General features: G+C 39.4%; 1 long non-coding RNA gene across 2 annotated transcripts; it reads left to right on the plus strand.

The window, feature by feature from the left end:
* Nucleotides 1–3838: 3838 nt before the first annotated feature.
* LOC141744948 (uncharacterized) lies at nucleotides 3839–22807 on the plus strand. Of its 2 annotated transcripts, none has more exons than XR_012587630.1 (4): nucleotides 3839–4000; nucleotides 14611–14751; nucleotides 19144–19262; nucleotides 21589–22807. It is a non-coding gene; the product is annotated as an uncharacterized LOC141744948 (long non-coding RNA). The 2 variants fall into 2 exon arrangements; XR_012587629.1 differs by having other exon boundaries at nucleotides 3843–4000; nucleotides 14588–14751.
* The last annotated feature ends 1522 nt before the right edge of the window (nucleotides 22808–24329 follow it).

A 24329-nucleotide genomic window follows, 5' to 3' on the forward strand; every position in this document is an offset into this window, starting at 1 on the left:
ATGTAATATGTCCTGAAAATATAATAATGCACCATGCAGTAAACCTGTTAGTAATGAAATGCATCTGACATGTTAAAGACCCAGTGGCATTAATTCATATTATGGACCCAAAAAAGCTTCTTTAAAAGTTTTTTGGGTTTGGTGGGGTTGTGGGTTTTTTTTGGGTTTCTTTATTATATGGCAGTTCTGAAATTAAAAAAAAAAACAAAACACACCTAGCTGAGTCCTTATGCCAAGTTTCAGCCTGGAACATTTTAAAGCCAAATGATAAAGCCATGAAACATCCATGAAAACAGGGATTATAAACCAAAACTATGATGGCTGTTAAGGTAAGAATATAAATGGTTGTTCTGTAACAACTATTGAATTATTCTTCTTTGAGCCAATAGTAATGTATCAAAGACAGTCTATAATAAACATTTTAGATAAGATCTAATAGATAGAAGAGAAATTGGCATTTAATACTTTAGAGATTCAAAGTTATTGGGTCAAATTTATTCCAGGTGAAACAGACTTCTCCAAAATCGTTAGTGATAAAGTTATTCCGTATAAATGTCTGTTTGTGAGGGACTCACTGAGAAATTTCCTTACTTTAGCAATGCTGTGAAACTTGCTGCGGACATGGTGACGAATTGAAGGCTGTGATGTAGTCCACATCAATCCCGTTCTTTTAATTTTACACTGCTTTTTATGGAGGGTCTCAAGGTACATCACAACTGGAGCGCCGAGTGCCTTCCCTCTTTCTTCCTTCTAAAAATGTAAGAATTAAAGGTGAGGAAAAGGGACTCAAAAAAGCTCTTGGCATGTTCAAGAACAATTCTGGAAGGCATAGCAAACAACCAAAATGTGCAGGCACTCCAGGACTGGGTATCTCTGCTGCACTGCGGGGCGGGCTTATTCCAGAGCTCATCGGTCTGGAGATGATGTTGATCTCTTCTAGCAGAAAATTTCAAAAGGGAGCAGGCACCCACCAGTTTATTATCTTTAACATACTGAATGCCTGGCTCCTTTGTTACTCCCTGAAGTCTCACTATTAGTAGATAAATTTACGGCTATTTCCATACCCTCCCTCACCCCCAGTCACAGCCCCGCCTTTTTTATTATTACAACTGGGGTTTTTTGAGGGGAAAGAGGAAGAAATTCCAGATTTTTTTCTTATAATATTCTTCTTCCAAATCTTGCCCTGACTGTCCACTGAGAGTGTCCACTGTTTATGCTGCGGAGTATGGCAACTGAAGCCTCCTACTATGGACCCAAAGCCATAATAGGTTAAAGGACCACAGTCAGTAAGGCTGAAGGGGGAGAGATGGCTGGATGCTCCCCTGCCTGCCATCGTGTCTCACATAAATCACAGCAAATGGCGTATCTTGTCTTCCCGTCTCTAATAGGGTATTTGCCTGTGGCTGAACCTTTGACTCTGATCTTCATCTGAAAGTAAAAAACTCTGTACTCTTTGATGGTGCTCAACTGCTTTTGTGGTGACCTGTTATCATCATCTTCAGCTCACATATGGCTGTTTATACTCACATGGAGTTTATACTCCACACCATGAAGACTAGGAAAAGGCATCATCCTGGACTATATAAATCAACGTGTCAACTATACCACACTATTTGCCACAGCAAGAGTTTGGTATTAAGCTAATTCAAAAAACACAGTGTAGAAAGAAAAGAAAATAGAGCATGGCCCAAATGGAAAACAATATAGGAGTCAAAGCAGATTGTCTAAGGAACTAGGGTATAGAAATGACCAGGAGTTATATGGAAATAAAGCTCAAATGAACATACTGCACTGAGAAAATGAAACTGGCAGAACCAAGTTATTTCCAGCCCCACATTCTGAGTGGATTGGACAAGAAATGACAGGCCATATCAGATTAGTTTGTCTTCATCTAGGTTTCTTTGATAAGATAACTGATTTTCTAACCCAAAGAAAGATCTAGACTGTCTGGAGTTCAGTAGAGCACCACATGTGAGTTCATTAGCTGAGATGAAGAAGGTGAGGGATGAAAAACTAATTGTAAGAGAGCAAGGGAAATAGATAAATAGGAGATGACAATGAGCTATACTGAAATTTTATTTAATATTTTCATTGAACTTACCACAAAAAGCATACTAATGAAATCTGCCAGTGACACAAATTTAGGCTGTATCAGCATCAGAAGAAGATTGGAAGGTTAGACAGAAAGAATTAGAGTAATAGAAACAGAATGAAATTCAGTATCATAAAACATCAGGTCATAATGGCCTAATAAAAAAATCCTCAGGATATAAAATAGGAGCTCATCAGCGTTAAAGTGACTGGGAAGAATATGGGCATACAATTTGAATGTAAGATGACAACAAGCTGCCACAGTGACACCTGTGAAAGTAACAAAGAGACATCACATCATCTACTTCATTAAAAGCATGCAGGTACTGCTTGAGGGAAGAATACACAACACTGAACAGCTTTGACTACAATACTCTCTGTAATTTTGCTCAAATGAAGGGGCTGGTGAAGCTTGACTTGCTTCTGCTAACAAATGAAAGCTGAGAATGGATAGAAGCCCATTAGTGTCTATAAATACATCACAGGGATGAACGCCAGGAAGGGGAAAGATCTCTTTGTGTGAAAATAGAAGATGCTGGCACAAGAATAAAGCAGTGAGAGCTTTCCCTGAATAAACTGAAAACTGGATGTCAACAGAAGGTTTTTAACCAGAGGAATGACATTCTACAAGGAACAGCCTCCCTATAGGCACAGCAGACCCAAACTCCCAGTATTAAGAGCTTGCTGAGTTCCTAGAAAGCAGTGACGAGCCTGCAATGACTGGGGGTGGAACTTCTTCACCTCCAGGATCCGCTCCAGTTTTCTTACTACTTCAGTACCCAGACCTGGTGAAGCCCTTGGTGCTTAAACCGATTTATGATTTAAATGAAAGACATCCTGCATGCTGCACTGGCAACGTCCCACACTTCTGCTAGCATGGGGAAGAGGTTCTGCCTTCTGTCTTCCCCTACGACTACAGAATGACGGATTTGTTTCTCAGGGTATGCATTTGTCGAGTACAGGCTGATAACCAGATCACAGACTTCGCTGCTGTAGGACGCAGGCTTGGTGTGCCATTTTGGTTTTTGAACTAGAGCTAAATCAAAGCATGCTCTTTGATCTCACTCTGTCTCTCTGGATTTCTGAAGAGCCAAATCACCGCAGTATAGGAGCTGCAGATGCTGTTGGCCCACGGCATATATTTGTCAGAACTGAGAAGTTACCATATTTTTCTATCTGTTCACAGTAACTACTAATCCACCTTAGGAAATGTCTATAAATACAGAACATGTATGCAATAAGCAACATAGTGCTGTCTGGTGCAATGACAATTCTGGGGGCACACTCCAGGTGTCAACTTGGAGCTGACATAATATGCTAAGACGTAATAAGAACCTGCAGACACCTTAGAAGCTGAATGTGTGGTTTCAGAGATTTAGTTTTCTCATTGCTCAAGTATTAGCATTAATCTGTCTGGCACATGAAAATAGTTTTGGAAGACTAATAGGAGATGTATTTGCAGGATCTCTGACTCTCTCAGACAATGACAGCATCGCACGACACAGTATCACAACCCAAATTCTTCCTAATGCTCCTATCTTAATGCTAATAACTAACAGGAACCAGAGCTGGGACATCTCATGGAGGTTTGCTGACATTGACACAAGGCAGAAAGACAAGAAATACTTTACAGATCTAAAAATAAATCCAAACTGACGTAAGTCAGTGAGCTTTTTCCATAGACCTCTTTGCTTTCAGTGCCATTTCTATTTTGAGTCATCTTTTTTTTTTTTTTTTTTTTAAACTCGTGTGTAAGTGAATGGAAATTTGATAAACAAGAGGAGGAATACTCCAAGTCCCACTAAAGGACACACTGAGGTCAGACACTCCCATTCACCTTGCATTGCTGCTTTTGGCTAAATTGCCAGCCGGACACTGAACAACTTCATCTTTTTTATTGGAAAAGAAGGTAAGTGGATCCTAATTTTTCAGACAGAGATGTACGATGCCAGTGTAGCTGGCTCGGTCTGAGGAGCAGCTCCATCAAATCTGCCTTCCTAATCAGATGAGTGACTTGTTTACCTCCCCGCAGCGCCCTGCGAGGGGCTCCCGTCCCCATGGCAACAGCGGCTGCCACCCCCACCACCCACCCCGTCCTCTCCCATTTGACTCAGATCCACCTTCAGCTTGACCCATATCTCAGAAAATACTGCCAGCGCTGGAAAATGTGCTGTATCGCTCATCTTAAAGGAACAAAAAAAACCCCTAGTGGCTGCATTTTTAAGTTTAAGGAACCGTGATTTAAAAACAAAGCACAAAGCCCAGTAATTTTTGTCAATAGTTATGCATAATAATTACAACCATATGACGTTCTTTAAAGAGAAAGCTTCAATATAAACAATATTTGGAAAAATAAAGTATGAATTTGATGTGTGATATGGGAAATTCGATGTATCACATTTTATCTGTTGAAATATGAAAACTAACAACATTTTGTTATGCAAATAGGCAGAACCCCACTTCTGCTATATTACGCTTGCATTATTTTTTTTTTTCAGCAAATAATCTTAAGAATGAGATATAAAGAGCATATTAAAAGCTATTTTTATTGTAAAAGAAACCTGGGTCTGTGTAACAAAGCCAACATGCTACGAAACCCATGTTACGTGTTCCCAGATAAGCACACAGTTGTCCAATGGGAGACCCGCTGGCCTCCCTGCACAGCTGGACCACGCTGGACCTGCGCCCCTGGGAGCTCTCCCATCGCCCTGCTGCTCCCCAAGCGCCACAGGGTTCACAAGTCCCTCCCATCAGCCACGTCACTCCCCCAGTGCTACTGCCACGGCACCCTCCGAGGCTCTCCCACTGCTAATCCCTTCTCGGGGCTCTCCTTGACCAGTTTCCACATGGCTGCCGGCAGCACATCCTGGGCTGCATCCTCCAAACTAGTGCGAAAACTGCTACCCACGTTCACCCACTCTGCATGGTGCCTGTCGTCTTGAGGGAGCAATGGGGCCGGCAGCAACAGCAATGGGAAAGCTCCTTTTCCCATGCACATTTCAGGACAATCTTTATTTGTGGGGCAGAGCAAACCACAGCACAGACTATTAGAAGAATGCCATACCAGGGCATTCTGTCAAGGGGACTTTTTTGTGTTTGGCTTGTTGTTCTCTTAATCAAATAAACCTACTTCACATAGAAAGTATCTGTTTGCTCTTTGTGTCTGGAAAAACATAAGAATTACAATGTTAACATTTCCAAATGGCAAAAAATGAATTTCAAATAGCTGGCAATGAAAATGCTTGATAAACACATGCTGGCTGAAATTCACTTCTCTTTCACACCCACTACGCCTGAACCCCATATTAACCATATGCTATTACAGATTAAGTTTAATTCTGTGCGTAGTTTATAATCTGCTTTGTTACAATGCAGCTGTAATAACCTAAAGTTCCTTAAAATTTAATGTAAAGTAAAAAAGAAAGCTAATGGTGAGATTAGCAAAAGCATGAAAGAGACAGAGTATTTGTCATGTATCACAAAACACTTCCAATACTTCAAGTAAGTACTCAGTAGTGGCAGTATTTTCTTGAGGATCCTACTGTTTATTGCTGCCTTCAATTTAATTGATAATTTTGTATTTATAAATGGATAATTCCTGCAGTTAATATTATAGAAAATTAAATGTACACATTGCATATGTTCACTCTATGGACATAAATGAAAGTTTGATAAAGTTTCACATTCCACCTGAGCCTCCCCATGTGCTGAAAATTATGAATACGTACCTTAGTGAGAAAGTTACCTCATGAAATTGCTAGTTCTTTTTGACTTGGATGGAACTGGCCTGCTGTGATCCAAGAGTTGGATCAGATGATGGCCACACATCCCTTCTGTTTGTACCAACTCATCAACAGCGACAGTAACTTGCTGAATTTAGTTAGAGCCTTGTGTATTACCTTGTACGGGTTATAATTCTAACTATTAAATCACTGGGCCTCTTAACCAGTCAATTCATTAAAGAAAGCCGTCTCCGTGTAATTAAGTAGTTTTTAAAAATCCTTAGCCCCAGATGTAGGCACAAATTTCCATGCAGCGAACAAATGTACGACCACTACCAGGCCTGTAATTGGTAGAGTTTGCATCCTGAACCCACTTCTACTGGGCCTACGAACAAGGCGGTCCCCTTCAGGCTTTCGTTGAGGGTTCAGATGGGCACTGGCAAAGCCTGGCCACTGGCAACCAAGGCAGGGACATGGGATGCAGCAGAACCTGCCCAGAGACTCCCGTCAGCACCCGGCTCTTTTGTAGTAGGGGCTGGACATGCACAGAAGAAAAGAAGCCTCTAGTCCAGCAAGCTTTCCATCTTAACCCAGAAATAAGCAGCCAACGTATAACAGACAAATCACATCTGCAGAGTACACCACACTGACAACCTTCACTGCTCCCTTTTTTAATAATTTTTTTAATCCAATTCCCCATGACTCAGTCCCTGCTTACACAATGAGAACATCTTTCTGGCCTATTGCTTTTGAAGGCAGAAGGAAAAAACTAAACCTCTTTCTCCCTCCTCCCCTTCCCCAAAGCACACTTGTGAATTTTCTGACGGCACATTCTTCTTTTGAAAAATGAAGGTTTGTCAAAACAGAAGAGTTTTGAGGAGCCGAGTCAATTTTGTTGACTCTTCAAAGCTCAGTCTCTTGCCAGTTCAGCTTCTCACAGGCTGAGAAGTGCCAGGGCCTAGAAGCTGTGGCTGAATCAGTCTCATCAAAATCTTTTTAACTCTGAGCTTCTTATTAGCCCACCAGGCAAGCAGCCAAAGCTCAGAGATGCAAAGGGAAGCTGGTCAGTTGTTTTTAAACACTATTCTACTCCCCTTAGAACTTTTGTTTCCAGGAAATTGAGTAATAGTAAGTTTCACTCCAATGCAGAAAGATTTTGTTTGGTTTTTCTCTTTGTACATGGAAATCTCAACACTTTAAGATCTTTAACCATATAAATAAGCATATAAAGGCATGAAAAGGCAGTCTTCAAGCTATCATCTACTCAGCAAGAACGTAGGCAACAGCAGACCATTTGGTTTAAAAGTCTGTAAGTACAGTCTGTGCTCTTCAAGCACCCTTCCCTTCTGCCAGGACAGAAAGTCTCAAAGCATCTATGAGGTCTGCAGGATCTATTTGCCCTACCTTTAAACAGAGGCCGCTGCTGGCATATTAGTCTTTCAATAGAATATTTTTCCACTTATGCTTTATACTCAAATGTGCAGTATCCCTTTTTTCACCCCCTTTAAGTTACAGAACCTTTTCAACATAAAATAACAAATAATTCACTTAGGAAGGCAATCTCAATACAGCAACACTCTTGGCATCATCAGGACAGATCTGTAAAGCCCTTGCAACGTAGCTTTATTGGGAATTCACTTTCACGTGCAGCTGTACCACACACATAGCAATGTTACTCAGTGTTTGTGAAGGCCACAGGAAACATCCCATTGCACAGTGATTAACACCAGCAGGCAAAACCTAGATAAACCCATTTTGTCCTCTCTGTACCAGAAGCTGGACAAGCTAATTTGCACAGCTAGCTTACCCCCATCTTTAAAAGGGGACCTGGGCTGACGAAAGACTCCCTGCCGAGCTCCTGTTTGGTTCCCTGCTGGCACAGCTATTATTTCTCACATTATTTCTGTTACAATAACATCTAAGAGCTCCAGCCCTTGATGGGGACCCCACTGTTACCCAGCGTACAAACACGCAAAAGACGACCAGTCCTTGTAGCAACAGAGCCTTGCTACTGAGCTTGAAGCAAACTGACAGAGAAACAGGTTTTCCCTCTTATATTGAAGGTAGCTCCCTGCTGACAAACACAGAACCCTGGGAATTCGAGGTCAGATCCTGTAGGTGTTTTTACCAAGAAAAGGAGCAAATCAACCGTGCAGTACGGGCAAAGACAGAATGAAAGCAAGTAAGATGATGGCTTTCCTGCTTATGAATGGTAAGGGATTTCTGAGCACTTCCACGAGTACCAGGATAGTGCTGAATACTTGCAGGAAACAAATAATGTGACCTGGTGGCTTTGTTCACAAATCACTGTGCACTGCAGTCAGTCAGCTCTACCAAATGCAATACCACGTACATCCCTCACGTAAGGTTCCTATTCACTTCTTGAATCTGAAGCTTACTATTTGCAATATTATAAAGCAAGACACCTAGAAGGCCTTTTGATGTGATTAGAAAAGAGATGCAGATAGAGATGAGCCTGAAAGAATGACCAAACCCCATGCTATTTATTTAGTATTGTTAGTTTAAAAAATTGCTTGGACATGCTGTCAAAGCTGATCCAGGAAAAAACTGTCTCGAGCACTCCTGAAATTGTCTAAGTGGCAAGATCAACCGACATCAAGGAAAAAGCTTTCAAATGACTGGAAGTATTTAGGAATAAAATAAATGAACTGTCTTCAGGACTGTTTTATACAGTAATACTTGTATCTTGACTGGTACAAATACCTCTACTGTAGACAGAGTCCTTCACTGGGAGATCTGGTTTTGTTTAAATACGATATTTGATGTTCTATTTCTGCAACTGGAAAGATAGTCAACATTTCTACCCGATTACAGCATATGAAAGTTGCCTGAAAGAAGAGGTTCTGTGGCAACAAGCTCTGTGAAAATGGAGTATTGAATCTGCAGCAAACATTTGAGTTAATTAAAAAATACAAACCATAAGGCCATGTAAAATAAAGGGAAATACGGGGGGGACAGTGTTGATAGCTGGCTTAACCCAGACAGTACAGAATCTATTTTAAACCATTAAAGGAAATCAGCATCTTCCTAAGTTAGAGGAACCGGTGTCATCAGGCTGGAGCAGAGCATTGGAACAGGAGTGACTTGGAATTGCAAGGAAAACTGGTACTCCCTTACCCGGCCTGTCATTCAGTGGACAATACCAGGCGATATGACAGCCCATGGCATTTCATCTTTATTTTGTCAGCTTGAATCTACCTCAGATCAGCAATGGCCAGGAATAGCTGCTGCTTTAATATCAGTCCAGACTTCCTTCTCTACTCAGCACCAAAATAGTGATCCTGCCGAACACCACTAACTTCTTAAGGGTTTTCTAAGTAAACAGTGCTGGCAAAAAGACCCCCACAAACCAAAAGAAGTGCTTCTATTTTTCTCCTCAGAAAATACAGTTTTGTTGAAAGTTCTACTGCTTCATTTTCTAACATTATTAATTTGAAGGATTCAACCTTTTAGAGACACATTTCAAGTTATTAAAAAATATAGTATTTCATTGCTTCAAATCATATTTTTGTGAAAGGAATCTTATCTTTCTGTAGGAAAAAAAGCCTTTTGCTCCAAGTAAAAAACAAGTGCAAATTTAAAACTTCCATAATATCCTAGAGATGTTCTGTCAGCTGCAAAAATACATGGAGAAATTTCCGTCTATCTGAAGGAGGGCAGGTTGTCTGCAATATGACATCATTGCCAGATGCACTTAGTATCTTGGATGGCAGTCTCGTCTAAGTATGAACTGAAAACATTACAGCCTTTGGTATTCCTTCATCTCTTTGTAGGTCAAGACTGAGACCTGCACTGCCATTTCACAGGCAGTTATCTGCTTTGTGACTGAAAGGAGGATTTTATTCTTTAAGACTATCAGTTGGGCACCCTTACAGGCAACAAAGAAAAAAAAAATAAAACAGTACAGCCTAACCTTCTTATCAAGGGCATTGCTGAAGTGGAACAAAAGTCTAGCAGCTCTGCAATGGTTAGTTTTGGACCAGGCACAGGTAACACAGGCCTTGATTTATGAGGATCCTGATGCAAATTCTGAGCATCTCCTTTTACAGTCCAGCAGTACCTGAAAGCAGTGGGGTAGGGAGGGGTAGCCGAAGCTGCTCTGCTCTAGCCCTGTTCACAGACCATGCACTGCAGTCTTCACAACCGCACAGCCTTTGAATTCCTTGCGCAGACACAGACAATCAGACTTGCTGTGGACTTTGTTTGGCAATTGATAGAGTTGACGGTCCAGTCACAATGACACTTGTTTCTTGCACTTGCTGAACTACGCAGAAGTTCATTAGACTAACAAAGAAGGCGAACCCATGCCTGTGCTGCAGTTGAGCAGGATAACTGCAGGGGGTGTAGAGATGCAAGCAGTAGTTGGCTTCGTTACCGACAGCAACGCAGCCGCAGCAATGGGCGTTTCAGGGCACAGGAGATAATCTGGTACTCTGGGTAGAAAGCACGGGTCTGCGAGGGGCAGAAGAGAAGGACTACATTCAGCCCTGCCTGGCACAGCTTACTGCATCAACCCCTCCCACAATCGGGTCATCAGTGCCACTGGTACCTAACCCCACTGAATCGAACTAGATTGAGCGTGACTGCACAGGAATCATTGCAGGGTATACATAGTAAGTATTAATTTGTTTTGCTTTAGTGTTCAAGACTGAGAACAATGCTAGAAGGCGCACCCTCTATTCTCAAAGAGCATAATCTCAAAAAAAAAAAATCTCATTCATGAAATGTAAGGTCTAATAATTTTTTTCAAATAGATGAAGAAGCTATTACAGCAAATTCGACGCTTTGAAGTTTTATTCTAAAACTTTTCTTGTAAGAGTGGTAATTTTTCTTAATGTTACTGCATATTTTCTTTCTGCATTTGTTGCTGAGAGAGGAATACTAGCTGATAGTACAGTGAAATTGTTGCCTCAAGACAAATTGGCATTCATCATTCAAGCAGAAAAATAAATTAAGTGCAACATTTAGGCACTCTGCATTAGGTTGTTAAAAAAATCAACAAAGAGAAAACAAATGTTATGTCAACTATCAACTATAGAAACTGAATACACGAGTAAAGTATTTCACCAGTACTTATACTGCCATGTAATTCACTGTAATTCACTTAAAAGTACAAAGGCTTTCAATAGTTTTTGTTGGAACCAGCAATCAACTTTACATTCGGATAGACATATATGGGCTTGGTAAATCCTAAAAACTACACTCACCCTTTTAATATTTCAATTTGGTATTTAAAAATAGTGATAGCAATATTATTATTATTGAAAACTTTTAGGCACGATTATGATTTTCCCTACAGTCTGGTAGATTATATTACTGCTTTACCTTGCCTTTCAAGAATGTCTTTCATCATAAAGGATTCAAGAGTGGTTACACATTTTACAGATGCACAAAGCAGACTAAGACAGATCATTTCACACACCAGTAGAATGAGGCCATCTCTGCAGCGGAGAGTGCTGATTTTACTTTCCTCAAATATTGTAGAACAGGAAAGGGGACGGGAAAATTCTAACATAATGAAGTTCACTACTGGGATATCTGTCACTTGGCACAAGTCTTATCGGCATTTATTGCAGAGAACATATTCCTTGTCACTTGTACCCCATGAGCAACAGGTATTACTGTTGTTGGACATTTTGCAGCATAGCAAGGTGCTTTGATAAATTTTACCATGAAAAAGATTGTGCAATTTTCCAATAATTCACATAGTTTCATGTGCATCAGTACTGATTTTCAATCCCTATCACTCTGCCAGGGCCATCAGCATTCTTTAAGATTCCCTCAATCCCCACCCTGGATTAACTTAATTTTGCATCATTAGAAAATGTTGTCACCTTTCCACTCATCCTCTTTACCCGATTACCAATAAAAACATTAAGTGTCACTCCGCACACAAAAGGACCTCCTCCTCACGCCTTCTCCATTATTTGACTCCTATCCAGAGCTCTGCTCCACAAGCGAGCACCAGCCAAACTGACTTCCTCCAACGCAGCTGGGGCTGGTACCACTTAGACAAGGCCTAAATGTTTGCATGGGTGGCCATGGAAGCAACTTTTAATCACATTTTCACTTTCAAAATTAATCTTTTCCTCTTTTGTCATTTTACCACAACTCAAAGGTTTAGCGGACTAGTTCAGGTTTGAATTAGAAGTGTGATATTTGCGGCATGCCTAGTACATACTTATTTTATTCAAGGCACATAGACACAATGTAAAGTCCTATAAACTGACCCCAGCAATCAGCATGCGAGGAGTATGTTGCTTTCTATTTTCAAGCCTTTTTGACAACACAGGATGAGGCATATAATCTTCGACACTCTTAATGTCTTAAACAGAGCCAATAGATAACTGAAACATCCTAGCTGCAGGTGAACCAAGTGTCTTAGCATGTTATATCATAATGAAAAATTTTGAGGGGAATTTGTTTCAGGACAATCGGAGGCTTCAGGATAATTAGAGGGCTGCTTCTATGGGCTGAGAGCTACAAGCTTACTTACAAACCTGATGTTCTCATTGCTGGGACTGAGAAAGGGTTAATCCTCAGAAGTAATTCAAAATAGAGATGTGACAACAGTGTGACAGAAACTCTCATTCTCCTCCGTCCCCCAGACAGCTCTAACTTTCATCCAGTGCAGGTGCCATGCTGCCTCCTGCTCTGTGGGGCAATACCTCCGTTACCAAGAAGGCGCTCATGCCTACGTCTCCTTCTGCCTTTCAGGTCATCTCACCCCCTCTTTCCTCATAGGAAAGAAAAAACATATATGACTTCTCCCCAATTGTTCATTTCTGCCTGACACCAAAGGAGAAATGAACATGGCAATTTTGTGATTACCATGTAATACTTCCTTAGTTTTGTCCCTCATAGCCTTTCCCCTAAATATGTATGACCTGGTCTTCTCAGGTCACTACTCCTTTATGCTTCTCAACACATCACTGCGACCTTGTATGTGCTCCATATCTCTTTAGAGTCATATCTGTGCTTCCCCTAGGGCATATTAATTCACCACAACAATCTTGGTTAAGCAACAGTCACATATTCTGGGGTGGTTTGCCAAGCCCTGAAAGAGTCAAAAACCTGTATGATACACCCGTAATATACAATCCCAGTGACCAGTAACAAACATGAGTTAGGTTGTGCAACTATTTTCACTTCATGCATTTAGCAGGGCAGGAAAAGTGCCTGTTATTGCCCATAGGATAAATCAAAGAACAGGGTTTAAACATGTTTCTTCTTAACAACAACAACAACAATAATAATAAGAAATATAATTTAATCTCTGAAAGCTTAGGTTAAAACTCTTCTCTGCCTAGAACTCAGGGCAGTAACCACCCTTCTTTCCCATCAGGAAATAATAATTTTAAGAACAGAGTACTTAAATGTAAGTAGCTCCATGCATTCTCTCTACATGTCATCAGGTCACGTAACAAGAAGATGAAGCTTAACAGAGAAGACGGTGATGAGGTGAGCTACAAGAGAGGGGAAGAGAGAAATTAAGGGGGCAATAGCTGAGCCTATGTCTCTTCAAAAAGAAAAAGGGGCCAGAATGAGAGTCAGAAGAGAAAAGATAGTCTCATCTATTAAGACTACATCTCTTTTCCAATTCCTTGTGGTGTTCTGAATGACAAAAATTAAAAAAAAAGTAGAGAATCTGTGCCAGAAGAGGTCTTAAAAATATGAAAAAAACATAGTAACTCTGCAAGTGTATGGATGTGATTTGTCCTCTCCTTCTGCTTCCCAAGATCTATTACAGTGGGGCTGTACTTGCAAAGTCCAGTCACATTTTACCAGGTCAGAAGAGGTACTCATTAAGCATTCAATATTCTTTTAAAGGGAGCCAACAGGTGGGAAAGCTGCACCTACCAGAATGTATCAATAGCATGCAAGGAATTTGGACAGATGCCATGTTTTGGCATGAAATAACTGAAATAATAGACTTGCTGAGCTACTAAACCGTGCTGATGCAAAGACAGTGTCATGTAAAAACGTCATCCTTCTCCTGCTTTCCCTTGTTTTCTTTTTCATCTTTTTCAATCTTATGTCACCGTTCTTCTTGTACTGCTTTTTGCTGATAGCCTACCCTGGGCAATTTCTCCACCACTTGTCTGACAGATGGAGTGCTGTGGCCTTCCTCCATGTTCTGTTCTCCCTGTACATAGATATATACTCATACTTTGTAGAGAGATTCAGGAGTCAAATGAAAAAAGTTCAGTTGCTAACTCTTTCCTCTTTTGGTCTCAGGCAACTTGACACAGACCATACACAACCTCCCTGTATCAGGGGAGAGATTACTTTGAGCCAGAAGAGGTGGAAAAAGTTTTAAGCTCACACTATGGCTGTACAGGAAATTTGCTATGCTTTTTTAAATGAGAAGGGTCTTATAATTTCCCTGCTTCAAGGTGATTATCCTAAAGTAACGTATGGTGAATGAAAAATGTTTGGTTGGTGAATAATTTGAATATTTTCCTTTGCCTGTAAATCTGACCTTTATAATGAACACTGCTGTACTAAAAAGGTTCTGCATAACCAAAACACTGTACAGCCAACATCTGTTGTTCAAAAGACCTGAGGGGTAGAAAAAAATTCACAGTAAATCATTTGACCTAAATATGTTTTGCTCCGTGGTATAAAATATACTTTTACTGTCTGACTTGCTGAATTCCTCTTGCCTTGTTGTGACACTGTTTGTTAATAGAAGGGTTCAATTTATGTAACCTTTATGTTCCATGTTGTAACTAATTGTTATTCTTTAATAGTCTATACGTCATTTGTCACATAGTGAACTGTAGATGCTGAAGACAGATGGATCACCAGATGGACCCTGGGAAGGATTGGTTAAAATGTCAGTGATAAGCTAACAAAATGAAATGCAGTAGACTGAAGAGACTATTCAGCTGAAAAGCCTGTCTACAGAAATGGGGTTTGTATTATTCACATTCATTAAAGTGCACTTCAACCATGCTGTTTTGACATTTTCTGTTTTGAGACTTTTCAAAGCAGCCATAGGGTTTTTTTCCCTTCCTCAAACACTTGTTTGATGATATAGGTTGGCAAAAGTGACCCTAGCTTTTAGAGGTGATCACTTTCTCCATCAAGGAACTTAACGACAGTTATATTCAGCCATTGGATTCACAAGTGCACCGATTCAGAGCTTGAACAAAAAGTCCATGCATGCATGAATTGCTTGCAAATGATTGCTTGCTTCTGGTAAACTAGCATGACTTAGATTTCCTGTTTCTGGCTGTGTATATATTTCGTAATACTAATTACAGTAGCTTCTTTGGGTCTACCCATGAAAATTTCATTACATAAATGCAAAAATCTTGAGTGGGATCAGAATCTTAGACACAATGCATATACCTTCTAGTAAACCAGCAGTAGGGAGTGAGCTAAGATCGTCTAGGGAAGACTTTACACAGAAGCTCTGCTGCAAAGCAGGAACAAACAAAATGCAGAGATTTGCCCAGTTCTTTATTTCAAGTGGTTCCTCATCCATTGTTTGAAGAATGTATCTTTTTCTGTGGAATATAGCAAAAAAAAACCAGTCTCTTACAACCGTAGCTGTGATTCTTTACCAATGCCATATGTCTGATCTGTCTGTGACTTCATAAGGGATATTTTTATGGTCCCAAGCACAAATCAGTTGTCATCAGAGAAACATGAAAATCTCATTTTTACTGAGTTACTAGATATCTAACGGCTACCATGAATATTGCCAAATAAGTGAATCAGGAAATGAAAACAAATTATGGGAAATTTGGGCATTGAGAGTAATTCTCCATTTTGCTGTAATTTGAAAAAATTCCCAGGGTTAAATAAACTGTTGTTGAAGAAGAGTTTTTGACTGTTAATTTTTTCTTGCTTTACATTTGGAAATTTTTGAAATCAGAATTGGCTTTACTGAAAATGTTTTAAAATTGGAAAAAAAAACCCCAAACAACTCTGACATGTTTGTCATCTGACAAACAAACCCAGAGTTATTAAGACCAAAAAAAATGTGAAACCATTTCAAAGCATGACAGTGAGGTAGGCTAACCTTATGGATATGTCATCTAGGGATGCACTGTTATTTCACATCACTTGAGATCTCTTAAGTATTTCTAAAAGGCATGCTGCACCTACAAAAACAATAACAAGCTAGCTAATGGGGCAAAATATATTATGCAGCAGTTTAAAGAAGATAGTCATAATAGCTATAACATTCCTTTTTGTTAAAAAGCACCATAAATCAATTTGACATTTTCTACCAGAAAACAATAAAGCACAGAATGAAGTTACACACACACATGTTCATATTTCATCAAAATGATGGAGCGTTGCAAAAATTCTAATGGAAGACCGTGCAAAATCCAGAAGCATAAAATGTGTACCACTCTATGTCCAAATATATCTAAGCCCAAAAGGATGGAGGTGGTTTCCTTATGATCTAAAAAAATTATGACTCTCAAAATACTAGTGTTTTCATTTTCCACATGTTGCATTTACACAGCGTACACACTGCTCCTTGGATTTTGTGTCCTTAAGTTGTCACCATAAATTTAAGACACTGTACATATCTAGTTTACATAATGTTACAGTTGCCTCATATGGCAGGAATTTTTATTACCATCCAGTAACTAAAACAACTGAGATCAAATCCACTGGCATCAGTAATGCTTTCTAGTGCAAAACTGCATTTTGCTCAGAAGCACAAACATGGATCCAGGGACAAAGGTTCAGACTCCAGAGTCTGTCAAATCAGATTCTCAAGCAAAACACAGCAAAGGTATTTCTCATTGCTTTGAAGGTGGCCATGAAAGTTAACCCTGGGTTTACAGCATCAGCCTCAATTGTTTGGCGACCATCAGAATGCCATGTGGGTATGGTCCCATCGTCTTTATTGAGCGGAAAACGTGCCTTGGGAAGTTTCCTGCTTCTACTTGCTCATTCCCATTCACAAACTGCAAAAAACAAGCTAAGCAAACATTTTTGAAGGTGTTCCTTGTTCTGTTTGCTTTGATTCTGTGTCCCACATTAAAGTCCTGACCCCTAATTGGACAGATGAAATGGCAGTAAACTGTGACACAGGGCAAGAAATGATTTTATAATCTTATAGCATTATCACTCTAGAGGATACCTAAGAATAGAGAAGTTTTATTATGGTGACACAAGAGTAAAAAGACATTATGGTATTCAACACAGAAAAATAAATATTAAGCTGCCAGAAGAGATGTTCTGTAATAACGTTCCATTTTATCTGTTCACTATTACCAAAGTCACTTCCAGCAAATCCTTATCACCTCAAAAGAATTTCTACAAAATTTACTAATTGTTAATATTCAAAATTACCTAAGCAGACTCCCCACATTTCATTTGCCATAGCTGGGATGAATTCAGATCTATGGTATTTTGCAGCAGGGCAGACTATATTTTCCATCAAATGTAGCTTGAAGTTATTTGCTTCATAATAAAAAATTCTGGCATCTCATACCGTTCTCAATTAAATGGGGAATGCAAAAAACAGTGTGATTTTTAATCGGTAAATCAGAGTCATATTAGGGGAACTAATAGGATTTGAACATGACTCATGAGTTCTAGTGTGAAGTTCTTGATTGCTATTTTGAAGTATCAGATTTTTTTGAAGCAGAAAAGGATTTAAAAACTTAAAAGTCCTCTGATAACAGCTTCTTCTGAAGAAATATCCAGCGAAAGTTTAATATGTTGTGAAGATCACATTATTATCTCTTAAAGTATACCACGTAAACACTTGAAAAAAATCACACAAAATTTATTATAATAGCATAGTCAATGCAGATTTATAGCAATAAATCGTAATAGAACAGATTGATACTGCAGATTTATGGCAATAATAATTTCACTTTGCTTTCATGTGTTAAAAATGCTTCACACTGACAAACCACCCTGACAAACACCACAGTTTCTAACTGTGTACATACATACAGATATACACACACACGCATATGCAAACTAGCTGAATATATGTGTGTATACACATTCATACACACATACAAAATCATCCACTGTGGATCTAATTTACTGTGCTGGTGATGACAGTGGGCAGCAGCTATGCATAATCTCTGATAACATGACAGAATATCAGACTATATAATACTACAGATCACAAAAATAATTTCCTAGTCTTGGGGAGCTGGAAAAAGGATAACAGTTTTAGAGATACATAGCCATGCATATCCCAGTGGTGTACGTAACAGCCTTTCAAAGGAGATTCTGTATCAGCTACACATTTTGAAAATACAAACTCTTCCGGTTAGTTTGTCACATTTCATTAGTAAAGATAACTATAGATTCAGCTTTCAGTCAAAAAAAATTACTATATTTGAAGATACCGAGACAAAAATAATAAAGTAAGCAACACTTCAATAATCCTAATTGTTTTGAATGACAACCTAAGAGTAACAACTAGAGTCTCATTTTTTCTAATCCTTAATGGCCCATCATAACAAATCTATATACAGAAGAAGCATCAAAACCAATTCTGTCCTGGAGAAAGTTACGTGCTCATTTTCCTACCCATTTCTGTTAGCAAAGATATTACACTATGCAAACCACAACTATCTTAGTCTTGGCTTACAGAGCATTGATGAGAACATTGTTTCAGTGCTTTAAAGGGAACAATGGACAAAATTTCAAAACTGCTTCTGTGCAAATTAAGACCTTAATTGCATAGGTAGTTTTCAAGAATATGACCTAGATTTTTATGGAAATGGTCTTCTAGGTCTGAATTCCTGTAGAAGAGACATGGATCTCAGTAATAGCAGGATTTATAAAAAGCTTAACTTTAGATCTGAACATTGATCTAAATTCAGAATCTTCAGGAAGTTAACTCTTTATGAAACTACCTTCTTCCTCCAGAGCACACACTTCGTTTATAATCATGACCTCTTCCAGAGTAGCTATCTACCAACTGCAAATGACCAGTTTACATACAAGGTGCTTAATATTAACGCTATATAAGTAGTTTGTCAGGAACAGTAGGAGAACAAGACACCAGATGATATGACACCAGCTAGGACTTTTTACATAAGCATAGATAGCATAATTGCCAAGACTGAAATGTAGCCAAGAATACAGGATTAATAGGATACTTTTAACACTGGGCAATAAGAACCTTAATTATCATAAGCACTAAGTACTAGCAATATGCAAACTTTCTTATTGCAAATTAGGATGTGTATAAAGCATTTATGGATGTACACATACCTGTGAATAACTGAGATCCAAAACATGAATAACATGCAATGTATAATTCTGTGGAAGACCTTATTTTTCCTCAGCAGACCTTCCTTTCTAGGCTCTGCTCTGCTGACTCTACCAAAGGCCAAGCGGAAGAGCCAGCTGCCTTTCAATCCAGCAGCAGCAACACAAGAATGTGCGTCCTATGCAAGATCTAAGCTCAGAATCTTCAACAAGGTTTTGTTGCTTTCCATTCACATCTCTCTCCGACCTCCTTTTTCAACAGTTATAAATCTGCTTTTTACACTCAGAATAACAATCTCATTGCTTCTTCCCTTAGCCCATTCTAACCCAAACAAACACCTGGGCATTGTCCCATCATAAAATAATACTTGGGTAATTTCTTAAATTGCCTAGAGCTTTTTGCATCTTGCATGTATAAATCTGGGACCAGCACTAGTCAGGAGAATGAAATACCCTTGCTGGTTGCAGGCTGACCCCCTCAGAGTGTGGCCAAGGTGCAGGAAAGACATTACTTCTAAAGAAAAGGAGTAATGCACTGCAGATAGAGAACTAAAGCAGAGAGCATAAAAATGTTTTTCTTGCTAATCCCTGGAAAGCCCTACGAATTCTACCACTCCTATGAAACAGTAAATTAGAAATCAACGTAAAATGAAAATTAAAATTAGAGTCAGACTCAGATTAGAATTTCAAGGTGCAGATTCAAGGTTTTCGTTTGCCTATTCAGGTTTGCAGATGCGTTCCATTCAAACAACAATAAATCCCCCAAACCCTCAAGTTTCAGGATTTTAAAATCCAGAACTATTCCTGGGCAATGAAAGACAAACTAAGCAATAAAATTAGTTGAAAAAAAATTTCCCTCAATGCACTATGGTTCCTCCCCTAATCTGTGAGCCACCACGGTGCATCACTGGAGTCTAAATTCACCTGCAGACATTCCCTTGTAGGGCAGGTCATTGCTGTGTTCCCCAAAAATCTGCAAGAGGAGAAGGAGAGAAATTCATGACTACTGTGCTCTGCTACAGATCAGGGACATGTATAACTCTAAAGTATGCCATAAAATCAGGGTCAGGAAAGATGGTGATCCTCTACTGTACACCTCCACACAACAACCTCAATACATGGACAACAGCAACAGTGACCATAAGGCAAGCTAAGCATTTTCCATCAGTACAGCAGGCAAAATGAGAAGTCTCCCACTGTTTATGAAGTAGCAAAGATAATACAGAGAGGCTGAAAACCCTGAAAGCATCCACAAAATCAATACAGTTGGGGGATACAGGAGAAAAATTAAATGGCTGCTGAATCGAGACATTTTGAGCAGTTGTTAGAATTAGTCCCACAAAAATATTGGGAAATGAACATACGCACTAGTGTCACTTGTAAAATTCCTCTGATGTTTGATAACATCTCTAAAATTTATAGACTTTTCGGCTGTGTCCCTAAAAATAGCATCAATGGCATTGCTATCTTTTGCATTACTTTATAGGATTAAATATATTATAATTCCATGGAGAGCTCTGCATTTGCATTTAGTCTAATTCTTGGAATGGAAATTTAGTAAAGCTTTCACAAGCCTAATAGAAAAAAGATGATGAATCCAGTGTATCACAGTTCAACATGCTGCTTGGGCTGGGAAATGAAAAAATGGATACTAAGAAGAGACAGTGGCTTTCCCTTAAAAAATATCAATTCTTAATTTTTATTATTCATTACATGTAAGTAGTAGCGTGTGCAGGCTGTAACAACGTAAGGCCCATTGTAGGAGGCACAGTACAAACATGTAGAGCAGAAGGGACTCCACCCTCAACAGCCTCCTCTGTGAGTGCATATGCAGGCGGTATTTTTCAGAGGGATGTTAGTGAACACACTGCACGCTTCAAACTGACCATTGTACCAAACCCAAGCTAATGAACTGCGTTGAAGGTTAAAAAAAATTGTCCTGGTTTTGGTTGGGATAGAGTTAATTTTCTTACTAGCATCTGGTATAGCTTTGCATTTAGGATGAGAATCATGTTGATAACACACTAATATTTTAGTTGTTGCTAAGTAGTCAAGGACTTTTCAGCCTCTCATACTGGCCTGCTAACAAGAAGGTGGGGGCGGGGGGACCTAAGAAGCTGGGAGGGGACACAGCAAGGGCAGCTGACCCAAACTGGCCAAAGGGATATTCCATACCATATGACAACTTGCTCAGCATATAAATCTGGGGGAAGAAGGAGGAAGGGGGCGTTTTGTCTTCCCAAGTCACCAAGTCACCATTACGCATGATGGAGCCCTGCTTTCCTGGAGACAGCTGAACACCTGCCTGCCGACGGAAAGTGGTGAATGAATTCTTTGGTTTGCTTTGCTTGCGTGCTTAGCTTTTGCTTTACTTACTAAACTGTCTTTATCTCAACCCACGAGTTTTCTCACTTTTATTCTCCTGATTCTCTCCCCCACCCCACTGGGGGAGAGCAAGTGAGCAGCTGTGTGGTGCTTAGGTGTCAGCTGGGTTAAACCATGACAAAAAGCCTTCTTAATACAAGCTTGTGTCTTCTAGACAGGGAATGGACAAATCTTGCATACCCTGAATAGCCAAAGCAGGAAAAGCATGGCAAAGAAACCAACCTGGAAGCGCAAAGCCAAACTGATGAAACTCATTCAGCAAGTAAGCAGCAGTCACAAACGGAGCCAGTGCCCAAGCTGCCACTGCTGTATAGTGAGACTAAATCAACACTAAGGAGAAGCACTTCACAGTAGCTCAACAGTCCTGGTTCCTGGCCCTGTGAACTAGCTGTGTCTCAGACTGCAGAGAAGGTATCTGAGTAACCAATTTGGAAACTAACAGGGCACCATCACCAATTCTCTGCCCACGTACCTAGGTTTTCTGCAGCAGAAAATCCAGGTGCACAGAAGAACGGAACACCACTTGCTCTGCTCCTGTCACAAAGTTGAGACACAGCAAAGGCGCCTTCAGTGACAGGATGAGGTGCAACCACTGAAATACCTTTATCTGTGGACTTTCTATAGATTCCGCACCCACTCACGGGCATGCTGTATTCCCATATAGGCAAATAGAGTACCATTCTTAAACACACACTGAAAAATTTACTGTCATATCCAGGTCCCCAGGATATGTAAACAAGTGCTTATGGATTAGAAGACTGAAGAACTTTCAAATTCAACATCCTACCTCCAACAGATGCCAGCTGTGAAGACTTCAAAAAGAGTGTAAAAACCAGGGCAGTCCAAGTGTGATCCTTCCCTCATTAGGGAGGTTTTGCCATCCACTGGAAAGAAGATTTCTGCACTACACCATGATGACTGAAGGCTACCAATTGCTAATTTAAAAAATTTTTTTTAACTCATTATATCTTGCCTGTACTATGGTGATGAGCTCCAAGATTTAATTATCTGGTGTGCATAAAAGGTACTTTCTTTTAGTAGTTAAATCTGATACCAGATTATATCGTTGTTCTTTTCTTTGTATTCAATATTGTGAGAAATAGTAAATAATCACCCCCTCCTATTCACCTCTTATTCTCCTATTCACTTTCTCTGAATGCAATACCAGATTATTCACTCAGATATCCATTGCTTTAAAGTTAAACTGTCATTATTGCTCAGGGTAAAAGCATTTTTTTTAAAGTTTTCTCATGCCAGAAACATTCACAAGGATTTTTAATATCCTTTGCGAGATTGTCTCTGTACATATTTGTAATTTGCACATTTTGATTTTTAATAAAAATGGCAAAACCATACCATCTGCATAACACAGATACAGCCTAGTTTCAGCTCTCATTTATTATTAACAGATAGAATTCAGTTATTTATGAGAATTTTCTTATTCACTTCTGCACATGCCTCTTCAGTTTTTTAAGAAAAAACAACTAAATCTGTAAAACAATTTCAAGAACAATAGTTTTAGATTTTTAATACTCTGCAAAAGTTACTTTTGATAACTGCAAATATATAAAGATGTTTGAGGTCTCAGTTTTTTCTTCTGCTTTAGATCTTCACCTATACTCTAAGATTAGGAAAAGATTAGATAAGATTAGACTTCTGTTTGTACTCACACCCTGATCAGTTATAACAATTGTCATTTCAACAATATCTAACTGTTGTCAATTTATCTGAGTCTTGCACACTGCGTAATTCATTAGAGGACAAAACAAGATGTTACCTGCCACAGAAAATTTTTTTTCCACAGTTTGGTTGTTTGTTTTGGTTTTTTTTAAAGGTAGTACCAGATCTGCATTTCACATAAATCACTAGAGATCTCTTGATATCACCAAAGCCATGCCCTTTTAAAACCTGGGACATTTTTGCTTTACAGGGTCTTTAAAGATGCTCAAAAGACAGGAGACATACTGCAATGAAGATGGCTAATTTTAGGTCCTCTCCAGCATGTGCACCGAGGAACTAAGAAATATGTGGTTAGATAATTCTGCTCATCCTACTAAAGGGGAATCTGCAATAGCTAGGTCTCCATAAATGTGATGAGTTTCTGTTTCGGCATCTCAGTAAATGTCCATCCCACTGCTGACTTCCCTGATTTTGTTCCTGTGAACTGACGGATGTGGTCACCCACAGACTGTAAGAACATAAGACTGCCCATATCAGCTCATCTAGGTCAACGTCCTGTCTTTAGCAGTAGCCAAAAGTGAACATGATACAAACAGAAAATATATACGGGATGTTTTCCCATATATATTCCCAACTTTCAATCATTTTGAGACTGAGCAGGCTTTCTGAGCTTAGACACAGCCTTCAGCTTAGAGGTCAATGCAGCTGTTGAGTCTGCACACATTTATACCAGCACAATGAAGGTTTTTTTAGTAATACAAATAAGAGAAGAGAATGGGATTCACACTCCATTGTGAATGTCACTTTAACTGGTCACACAACAGGATCTATAAAAAGACCTAAGTTTTTTATTTGGCTAAGGGGAAAGGAAGCATGAGTGGCACTGAATGAAAAAAAACCAAACACCTTCATGTATTACAGGGCCCTGGTGGTTTCAGCATCAGAGCCATCGGTACGCAAAAAAGATCTGCTGGCCTTATGAAAACCTAAGTAACTTAACCATCACCTTCATCAATCTCCAAACCCTGAACAAGGCTTGCAAATTCAGCTTGATAAGCAGAACTAATGGTGAATACTCTGACAAGGCTTTTTTTTTCCCATGAGAGAAAGCTGATGAGTTGAAATGAAAACATTTCGTGGAAGTCTTGATTTTAATAACATTTTTAGGGAAAATCGGTCCTCAGCCCTGACGGGATATTAAGTGCAGGACAGCCA

The sequence above is a fragment of the Larus michahellis genome, chromosome 6 (genome assembly GCF_964199755.1).
Source record: "Larus michahellis chromosome 6, bLarMic1.1, whole genome shotgun sequence".
NCBI classification, from domain to species: domain Eukaryota; kingdom Metazoa; phylum Chordata; class Aves; order Charadriiformes; family Laridae; genus Larus; species Larus michahellis.